Below are 12,141 nucleotides of genomic sequence, written 5' to 3' on the forward strand. Positions count from 1 at the left end.
AATATTACAATTTTGTTTTTATCATAGAAATCCTCAAAATTTACACCTGTGCCATTAGTAGGACCTTTTAAAAAGATTTACCATGATGCCATTAGTGAGTAAAAGACATAAGATTTGTGAAATTGCCAATTTACTTTAATGGGGAAAAAATTACCATTTTGTCTTTTTTTTGGAAAAGAACCCCTGTTTTATGTATTCTCTCTTTCTAGCCTCCAGATACCTTTAATAAAGTATAATATAAGTTGTCTAAACATAAATTTTGAATATTTTGGATATGAAATATTCAATGAAGCTCATCAAGAAAAACGCAATTATATCTTTGAACCAAATTACCAATTTAACCTTATGTAAAAATTAGGACTTTACATTTTTAATGGGGTGATATAAAAAGCTAACTTTGTCACATCCCAATTTCGAGACATAATCGATGTAAGGGCTTACATGGGTATGGCCCATTAGACCCAAACAAGCTCTTTAAACATTAATCAAATTTACCTCATCAAACATTTCATTCATATAAACATGTAAATAATAATTTAATCAACATTGGCGCCATCGCACAATATGAAAAAATCATCATATGTTTGGAAATATGTTCTTTTAAACATCATCATTGTAAATCATGTAAACCATGTCTCATCTTACATGAACATGCACATGCACCCTAGGTGCTCATGTAAGCTCTTAAACTGTCACATAAAATCCAATTGTCAAACATATATCATATAATGCCATTCAATGGCTACACAATTAATAGAAATATCCACTAGTAATTTAAACAATCATAAGAGTGACTTGCTAACGAAACATGACTCGATCTTTTGGCTTCAAGTGAGCTACTAGAAACCTACCAAGAAAGAAAGACTGGGAGCTAATCTCCGTCACAATAGTGATAAGCTACTCATTGATCTATAAAAAAATTGAAAAACTAACATGTGAGTCACAAAAACTCTGTGAGTGAATATGAGAATGGGACAAGTCATAGAAAAGACTTTTGCATAAATCATTATTTGCATAGCAATGACATTTCACCAATTTCATATGTTTCCTTCAAACCTTTGGAAATGATGTTGTTCAAAGCCTTTCCATGAAAGATCAATCAAATATAAAGTTGCATAATCGTTTAGAGATAAATGGAGGTTGAAAACCATTGACAACTTTGTGAAAAGAAGATTGAAAACACTGTTTTGTATCTAAAGTATTGATACATTTTTGTAATAGATTGCTACTTTTGATCCAATATGCTTTTTGGGCTAAATGTATCGATACTTTTCTAGAAAGTATCAATACTTTCCACATGAATGCTTCCTAAGAATGCCTTCTACGTATTGATAATTGTTCTTCAAGTATCAATACTTCATTCTTAAAAAACCCAAATTTTGGGCACTTTCTATCTTAAATATGCTTTATGGCACTTCTAAAGATTCATTCTTTAATTCTAAGAAAATACCCAAGTGTACCTGGTCTAGTCATCAAAAATTATATATGCATATGACTTTCCTCTTAAGCTAGTTGTCCTAATAAGTCCAAATAAATCTATGTGTAAAATTGAGGTGAGCTAGTGGTTGTAACTTCATTTTTAAGTTTGAATGAGATTCTTCTATGCTTACCTTTTGCACATGCATCACACAATCTATCATTTTCATAATTAATCTTAGGCAACCCTTTTACTAAATCTAAATATGTCAATTTGGATATGGCATGCATGCTAGCATGTTCTAGCTTTTTGTTCCACAACCAACTATCCTCAATCTTCTTAGCCATGAAAAAACATCATTGGAAGATAAATCATCAAGATAAACAACATACACATTTCCTTTTCTATTTCTTATTAACAAAATTTTATTTGTCTTTATATCTACAACATAACAACATAAAGATTCAGATGTAACTCTAAGACCTCTATCACACAATTGACTTACACTTGGAAAATTATGTTTAAGATCTTTCATAAATGGCATACTTTTAGCATGAAAGGAAGAATTTTTACCAATAGTGTTTATTCCTTCTATATGACCCTTTTTGAATTGTCACCAAAGGTTACCTCTCCTCCTTGTTTAGGCTTTAAATGCTTGAAATCTTCTTTTTTTCTACTCATGTGCCTTGAGCAACCACTTTTTAAGTACCATATGCTTTTTTCTTGAGTATTAGACTTCAAGCACACATCTTTAACCTACAATAAGAGAATTCAAGTTCTTAATTTTGGCACCTATTAGTTCAATAAGCTCAATGCGAGGCATTCCAATATGGGGGTAAATTGGAATCATTTGAAAATTTTATTCTAATTTTAAGAAAATAAAAATTTTCTTAAACCAAGTTCTTTTTTTTAAGATAAGTAAGACAATAAATTTCTTGTGAAGTAAAAGAAGTTAAGAACATAAATAAACTTTAGAAGAATGAGAAGAAAATCAACACAATAGTTGTTATAGAGGTTCAGCCTCCTTGCTTACATCATTTCCCTTAGATTCATTAGGGCGTTTAACATCTACTATTAAAATGAAGTTCAATATAATGTTTTTTATGGATCAAGCATAACCTTAACAATAGTTTTTCAAGGATGAGATGATAATCTCTTTACCTTTTACTTGGGTTAAGTTATAACCACTCAAACTACCTTTTAACTTGGCTGCCACTCAAACTACCTTTTAATTTGGTTAAGGTATAACCACTCATAAAATTATAATAAATGAAATGGGTACAACTAGAATGACTCTTAAAGGTTGAGTAGCAGGTTAAGTACAATGTTTGATAAGGAAGAGAATAAGAAATAAAAGCTAAATAAATGATACAATTAAAGATTAAAATGTTTAAAGAAGAGAACAAAAAATATTGAATGATTGAAGATGACTTCTTCTCTTGGAATTGTGTTTTAAAGTATTCCAAATTTTGTAAATGTGGTGGAAGCTCATATTTCTACTTGTTGAAGCTTCTTGAGGTAGTTAGTGGTGTATTTAATGCAAAATAATCATTTTTCTCTTCAGTCTAGGTTCCAACGATCACCATCTATCAATAAATATGGAAATCTATCAATAGATTACCTTCTTTAATTTCAAACTTGCGCCTATCTATCGATAAATAGCAATATTTATTGATAGATACAAGTCAAGGGCTTTATGGAGTGCTCTCAGATTACTATCTATCGATAAATGCAAGTCATCTATCGATAAATGAGTTTGGTCTTTGAAATCCGGAAACTAGGATGAACAACTATCAATAGATGTTCTATCAAAAGATAAAAGGTAGAATCCTTTGAAAAAGAGCTCTTGAGTTGGTTTTGATTTAAAACAATTAGCTCTTTCATTTAAAACATTTCAAAGGTTTTTTAAACTTATTCGAACATGTGAAAAATTATTTTGATTACTTGTTTGCCATTTCAAAACTTGAAATCAAGTTGAAGCAATAAATCTAACAATCTCCCCTTTTTTGATTTGACAAAATAATGAGAAAATTTGTTTTTGTTTCTTTAAAATACTCTCCCTAATTTTATTCTCTGAGTGTTGAGAAAGGATGTGTGTTGAAAGATATAAGTACTCCCCCTCAATCTTTACATTTAAAATTTAAAATTTTCAATTTAAAAATTACACTTGTAAAAAAAATGAAAAACAAATTTTGACGTCTATATTTTTCCTTTTTTTTCTTTAATGTTGTGTGAATTCATTGTTTATATTCTGTTTTTTCTTCTTTTCTATGACATTTAATTTGATTTTTTGATTTGGCTTTGTTTTTTCCTTTATTTTTTGATTTTACCGAATTTTTTAGCCTTTGTGTTTTTTTACTGGTTTTTTCTTTTGCTAATTTAAATCGGTTTGGTTTTTTTGTTTTCTTTTCTTTTAGGGAGGCTTTAGATTTCCTACTGATTGTTGCCTTCTTTGTTCTTTTTATAGTGTTTTTTGACTTATATATATAATGTCATGTGAATTTGTTGTTTTGTATTCCCTCATTTGCTTTAGCTATTTTATGTCATAGTTGTCTCTATTTAATTTCTCTCTTTTTATTTTGATAACTTGTTTTGTTCTCACATTTTTTTACTGTCGTCTTTCAAGGGTGGAATTTCTTTTTTTATTATATTGTTTAAACTTTTTGGTTTGTTACATGTGAGTTAAGTTTTTTATTTTGAACATCTCATAATTTTGATACATTGAGCTTTTTAATGATGTAAATAATTTGTAGATAGATTTGATATTTGTAATATAACTTTTTTGTATAATTATGTATTAAATTTATTCCTAAATGAGCCAATCGGTTGATATCTATGTAGGAATAAAGCTGGTATTTTTTAAATTTCATAATAATGTTGTTTGCTTTTGACTAAATTTGAAGGACGAATATGCCTATTTATGTTACTTTCTCTTTCCAACATAATCTATGTTTTTTTTTTATTTCAAGGAGAAGTTAGGTCTATTAAGACCTTTTTGGCTTCTTTTTTGTTGTTGATTATTCCATTTTTTGTTCTTTTTGCAATGATTTATTCACTAATATATACAAAGTCATGTGAATTGGTTATTTTGTTTTTGTTGCTTTGATTTGGTTATTTTTGTTTTATATTTGTCTTCATCTAATTTTTTTCATCTTTTTGTGTTTGATAGGTTCTTTTATTGTTCTCCTTTTTGGTTGTCCTTCTTTGCAAGTTTGAGTTTCATTTTTATTTTATTAAAATTTTTTTCCGCTCTTACATATAAGTTGACACTTTTATTTTGAATTTTTTATACTTCTCAGAGATTGTAGTGTTTAATTATGTAAATGATTTGTAAATAAATTTCATATATACCCTCTATCTATAATCTATAACTGCATATTAAATCTACTTATAAATAGGGCAATTGGTTTAAACTTTACTGGGGATGGAATTGGTATTAGTCCATTGTTTGATGACTTCTCATTCTATTTTGTTTTCTCATGATGTTACACACACACACAACACACATGTATACATATTTTATGTTCCATGTTATGTTTTTTGAGTTTTAGTTACGTTAATATAAATGCTTTGCTATTACATTTAGTGTTTGCATGAATGTGTAATGCATGAAATTGCATAATAAAATCTCAATAAAATTTTTGTTTTGCATGATTTATTTAAGATAGTTTTTAAATATTGAAATGAGTCCAAGGTGTTATTCTTTTGTGTTGTTCAAGTCCTTTCTTGTCGTCCACTTCAACAAACTGGTAAATCAATTTTTAATTCTATTATTTTATGGTCCAATTGTTTGTTGAACGAAATCATTTTTACTATCAAAAGAGGAATCTCAAGAAGATTAATTTTTCAATCATCATTTATTAAACGCTTGACACTACAGCCACCAATTATTTTTCTTATTTTACATATAGTTCAAGCACTTATTTTCCTTGGTCTTATTTTGTTCTGCTTTTTATTCGATAAGTTGGTCTTTTCTTCTATTGTTATATTAGTAGAATTAGTCCTATATATATTATTTTGTGTAATGTGTAAACAATTATGGTTTACTGTTTATATGTAATGTCGTATAATCTAATGTCTGAAATTATGTAAGTTTGATTTTTCTTATTTTTGCTATTCTTATGATTGTTATATTCCATTATTTTGTTTCCTTTCTTCTTATGTTATTTTTTTATGTTTATTTTAATTCACATAATTGTTACTTTGATTATAGTTTTAATATATTCTATTCATTATATTATTCTACATATTTTGTTGTGTGTGTTTACAACTAATTTTTTTAAAAAAAGTTTCGTATCTTTTGACTAATAAAACTATTCGTATATTAGTATAGTTATTCTCTTTAATAATATTTTAACCATTTATAATACGTTTGGTTCACAAAATAGACGTGAATGAATTAGAATAGCAATTTCGTAGGAATAGAATAAAATAGTTGTCATGTTGTTTGGTATAATGAATAGAATAAGGTAGGAATTACTATTATAATTTATTGTAGTATTTGGTTGGTAAAAATAATCTTAGAATAAGAAAGGAATAGATGATAAAAAGATAAAAATATCTTTTATTATATTAGCATTTATTTTCATAGAAAGCAAAATTCTCCTTATTATAATTTAAATACATATTTATTCCAAAAGACAATTATCCATCATAATTATATTTTATCACATATTTATCCCAAATGCAAAAAATAATTATAATTTACTCATATTTTTACAAATGGATAAAATTATTCTAGAATATAATTTAATCACATTAATATCCTAAATGTCAATTGAATTTTATGTATAGATGTTTATTTTTAGTGAATTCTTCACATATTATGGACCATTTTTAAGATATTGGTTAGAGGAAATATTGAAGAAGAAATATTTGAGAAAAAGGAAAAACTAGTAGAAACAAAAAATCATATCTTTTGATATATTAAATAAAAAATTATATCTTTCAAATTAGAAAGATGGTCTTCCAATTTTTTTTCAAAAAGAAGTAAGTTATGTCTTTGGATATATTAAATAGCTAAAATATTAGTGAGCCTACTAAAATAACATTTAATCCAATGGTGGACATAAATAATTTGAAAAAAAAAAAAGAATCTCAATGAATATATAACATCCCCTTGAATTTCAATGCTATATTGATGAGTTTTTGTTTAAATGTATTCCATCAATCTTAGTTGAAGGTTGAGATTGGATTCTTATAAATGCAACTTTTCTTATTTTTCAGGTGAATGGGATGATTGGCCAGATGCTTAGTGCCAATGGTCAGCTTCCAATGTAAAACACCAACATCTTACATTTTGAATTATGTTTTACATGTAAGGCTTGGTCTGGGGAAAGATGGAGATTATAATATAACATATGTTTGTAAAGACTTTCCAAATCACATTTTTTTTCCAAATTACAATATTTGTGGGCAGTTTTTAATTTTTTGAAATACAATAAAGATTGTGGTTCTAAATCAGAAGCTCCATATGACTCTTATGCACAATGGTTCTAAAATTTTACTATATGAAGTATTGCTTTGTTTTGTTTGCAACCTCATTGGTCTAGATAGGGGAGGAGACTTGATTTATCTATTTTCATCAAGTTTAAATTAATTAACTGAGGTTAATTACCACGAATTAAAGCCTTATCCATTTAGAATTTACTTTTAAACTTATATTGTACAAGGGAAAATTTTCTACTACTTAGGAACTTCATGAACCCACTCAATTGGAAAGTTCTTATAACATGAGTTTCATCCTTAAAACTACCTATGCTTTATGATAATAGAACATGAAAAACTCCCTGATAATGATATTAATCTAAATTACATTTAACTAATCATTAATCAGTTGGTAGATATATAGGTGGATGATGGATAAGAAGATCTACTTGATGTCAAACTCAAAAATGAAAAGTTCAATCTTGTTATCATATTAAAATATAATGTCCAGCATGTGAAAAAAAAAAAGAACAGAGAACATACACCATAATTAAGGTATAAACGTTACAATTGCTTAGTGGTGCTAAGGAATCATAAATGCCAAAGAGAAAAATAATTTGTCTTTGGATTTGGATAAGCATTCCACTTCTGGTAATAGAATGACAATTTACAAGCAAAACTATGGCATATTAGCATGGAAAGAAAAAGAGAATGAAAAAGCCTCATCTCAAAAACCAAGGTATAGTTTACAAAAATACACTAGCGTTGGAAATGATGGATGAATATTCATCCTATTACATCAACTAATAGCATGCATAAAACCAATAAGATACCCACAATAACATCATCACTATACAACCATCAACACAACGATAAGCTCAAAAAGGTTCAAACTTGTCAATGAACCTCTTAATTAGCATCAACATGAACCATAAGTGTTAAAAAGTTACAATATCATGAACTTACTTTCACAAAAAGTGTTAGAGCTATTTGAGCTCAACAATCAACAAGAAATGTAGTAAACCACTCAAGTCTTCGATCAGGCACAATATTGAAAAACACAAATATAAGAGTTGAAGACTCAAAAAGTTTGATTGAAGAAACCTTTCCCTCGCTGTCAATCTGTCAACCTGACTACAAATCCCATCCAACTCTTGAGCCTTTTGTTGAATATTCACTTTAGCCCCAACATTCTTGTTGAACTCAATTTTAGCTTATTTTATGTTTTCACCCAATATAGTGGCAACAACAATAATTGATTTGAATGTAATGGGATCACCTATTTCATTTCCCTTTTCTTCTTTCTCACTGAAGTAGTTTCACTTTTAGGGGTCGATATTTAAGGTTGAATATTGGAGAAATTTTCATCGTTAAAACTATATCCAACTAGGTTTTCACCTTCAATTTCCTCATTATTGTATCATTACATTCCTACATTTCTTTAAGGATATCTGTTGCAATTTGTGCACATTTTCCTGTTGCACGATCTCTTGCATAAATATCACTAAACTTATTGAAGAAGTGAAAACTTTTTCTTCTAAAAAGGGCAACCTCCTTATAACTCTAATAAAACTATTAATTATATTATTATTAAGAAACTAAAAAGAAAATATTTAAACAAGTTCAAACCAAAAACTTACTTGTATATAAGATTCCCATACAGGATCATCAACAACAACCATGTTCCTTTGATCATCCCACCCAAATCCACTAGTATGTGCCCATTTTACCACACAATATATAACAATCCATTCTTTTTTCTAAGTCTTTATTCTAGACTCTATATGGTGTTTTGTCTTCAAGTTTGCATTTAGTAATTTTGTTGCAAGCATATTTTCAAGTTCTATTACATAACCCTTTTTGAAACAAATGTTAGCATTGTATATTCTTATATTGTACAAACCAATTGAAGCTTAAATGAGTGCAACATCATCATGATAATTCCATTTCCTTTTTTTTTTGTTCTTTTCAAATTTTGAGAAGCAAGAGCTTAAAATGCAAACATTTTTTTCTATTATATACCTAATATTTGATTATAAAAAAATAATTATAGTGCTAAAAAAAGATAAAGAGATATATCCAATTTAATAGATTAAAACTTGTTAAATTTTATTTAGAAGATACAAAGTACAACATAAACAACAATTACCAACAACAAATGAGAAAACATTAAGACACTAATAATAATTGAGAAAAGAGGACAACAACTCGCAATAACAAAAGAAAAGGAACTAAAATAGTTCTTCAATTAATAATACGCCTAACAAATGTCAGTTCTCATTTTGCTTAGATGCTTGTCATTCATTAAACATTTGATTTGCTAATTCCATTCTCCAATTACTCCAAATATTAGTAGGACCAATAGTACTTATTGAATTTTTATAAACTACTGCATTAGTTTGAATTTATTCCCTTAAATCAACTTCAATAGAATCAAAACTCATTTTTTTCCTAATAAAATTACGAAGCAAACAAAAAGTTATAATAATCCGACTATGTATCCTAATCGGATAAAATGATGGACTCCAAAGGATACCCCATCTCATTTTTAATAACTCGAAACACCTCTTTATAACATTACGAGTAACTGCATGTTTCATATTTAAAAATTCTTCAAGATTGCTTGGTTCGTGGCCTTAACGCCATTCATTTAAATGATATTGTTGACCCCTAAAGGTGCAAGAAAGCCATCATAATTTGTATAACCTGCATCAGCTAGGTAATAGCAACATATATAAAACAAACTAAACAGATTATTTATATCATATAACACATAATTTGAAATACCTTTTTATTATCATAAAAAGACTTACAATGAGGCACTTTAAGTCCACTTCTCCTCCTTAGTGTATCTCGAAGAACTCTATCATCAACTACAGACCTTTCCTAACTAGATAGGACAAAGACAAATTGCATGTTAGGTGTACATATACCTAATATATTTATTGCAATATACTCTTCACGAGTACAATATCTAGGTTTATCTGCACTTGGCACCTTAACCCTGATGTATGTCCCATCTAGAGCAATAAAACAATTCTATAAATCAAATATAATGAATTATTATAAGTAAACCTATTGATGTCTTGTATATATAGTTACAAAGGTAACAAGATCAATAATCTACCTTAAACCACTTCCACCTATTATTTGTAAAGTTTGTTAGAATAGGCTCAAGTTTTTCAAACAAATATTCTTGCAATTTCAGCACTGCATTTAAAATATTATGAAAGTGCCCATTGATTATCCCACCTAACCTTCTAAAATTTAAACTAATTACTCAATTCTTAACATGATGAGCAATAATATGTAAGAATATTGCTACTTTCTCATCTACAAGCATTTTCTTGTTGACTTCAACACTTTAATACTTTCTGACATTTCACATAATTTAAAAAAGGCATGCCTATTCATCCTAATTTGTAAAATACATGAAATATCATTATCATACACAAGTCATCTCACATACACTCGATTTGTAACAAAATTTGGTGCATAAGATCTAACTCTTGGCCTATAAGTACATAAAGTTGATGCTGTAGACAACAAAGTAAAGAACAAACTAACAGCACAATAAATCTCCATATAAAATTTAAATATAGCTAGTAGCCTTTTTCACCATTCAGCATCTCTTCTCAAACACAAACGAACCACGGCTATAAAAAATAAATGTTCTAATCTATTTTATTACATACAAAAAAATTGAAAACATATGGCATATAAAAAGTAAAAAAATAAAGCAAAATAAATAAATAAATATTATTAATTTATGACCGTGTTGTCTTTAATTTAATTATTATTTTGCAAAAGTTACTATTAATGTACATATTAAGGATGTAATGTGAAGAAATAGGTTCAAAGATTAACCAAAGATGAAGGAATCCTTGTGACAACATACGAAGGCATGCATTCACATCCCATCCAGAAATCTAATGGCAACTTTGAGCATATCTTGTGCCAGATACAAGTCTACACATCTTTTTAAATCAATAAGTAGTAGAGATAGACATTTATATACTCATAAATTACTTGTAAATTAAGAATTATGGATTGCATTGAATTAAACCTCAAAATAAAATGCATGTGCTGTCAATGACAAAATGTCTTTAAGAACATTACTCAATTGTTTCTCATTTAAAGATTCATAGTTATCCACAAAGAGAGAACTTGCATTGTAATGGCAAGTAAGAATAAGAAATATTCAATTTACAGTTAAAAAGAAATATTTATTTATTTACTTATTTTGGATTAATATGACCTAGGGCCATCAAATTGTTGAACATGAAGGAATATTACTGAAAGAAAGCTAGAGTTTGAGGTGAGACTTCTTTTCTCTTTTGCTTTAGTGGGACAGATTTTGTAACATCCCGAATCTTAGTAAGCTGCTTAATAGAGACCTCAAGGGTGAGGTAAAAGTCCATTAAGGTTAAATAAAATGTTTTGGAATATTGGAAGGTGACAAGAATATTTGGAAATAAAATAATATTTTTTAAATAAAATAACATTAAAATAACATAGATGCCAAATTGATTATGTCGCATGAAGAACATGTGAATTGTACACTAAGCTTAAGTAAGGGGGAAGGAAATTGAATTATTCATCATAGTGATTAAAATAATATTTTTATGGTCATGTAATATATTCTAGGTAATATTATATATAATTATATTTGAAATATGTGCAAATTAATATAATTGAGTATACTAAGTGAGATTGAATAGCATAATGGCACAAAGGCACCATAAGAGATGGAATTTGCATGTAAAATTTACTACTACATGTAGGAGTGAGCAACCGATTGGTTGCAACCGTGCAACTGATTGAAACTAACACCAATGGCCATAATCAGTTTAACTTTTCAGTATCGACTGTGATGTCGATTTTAACCGATGATTAAGAGAGTCAATCAACTTGATTGTTGGTGACACTTCCTCCCCACCCGAGCCGATCGAAAAATCAACCCATAAAAGGAAATTCCCTTCGTACCCTCATTAATCCCCCCTTTTTCTTCTTTCTCTTCCCCAATTTTAACATTTTCTCCGCAAATCAGCCCCTTTTGAAACCCTAAAAACTTTTTTCCTTACCTTGGTTATTTTGTTGCCAAGCCGTTAGTGTCGCTTGTTGTCTCAAATGATCGAGGCTACCACTTACATAAACCATCAATGACAAAGCCACAATAAGCCATGGCTTCAAAAATTCTGGTAAAGAATAAAACGTTTATAAAACTCTATAAACATACCAAAGTTTAGTAGATAAAATTATTCAAAGTTAACAACTTAAAAAGGTCTATAATTGAA

This window comes from Theobroma umbraticum, unplaced genomic scaffold, assembly GCF_002168275.2.
Source record: "Theobroma umbraticum cultivar Fairchild unplaced genomic scaffold, ASM216827v3 scaffold_56.0, whole genome shotgun sequence".
Lineage (NCBI taxonomy): Eukaryota > Viridiplantae > Streptophyta > Magnoliopsida > Malvales > Malvaceae > Theobroma > Theobroma umbraticum.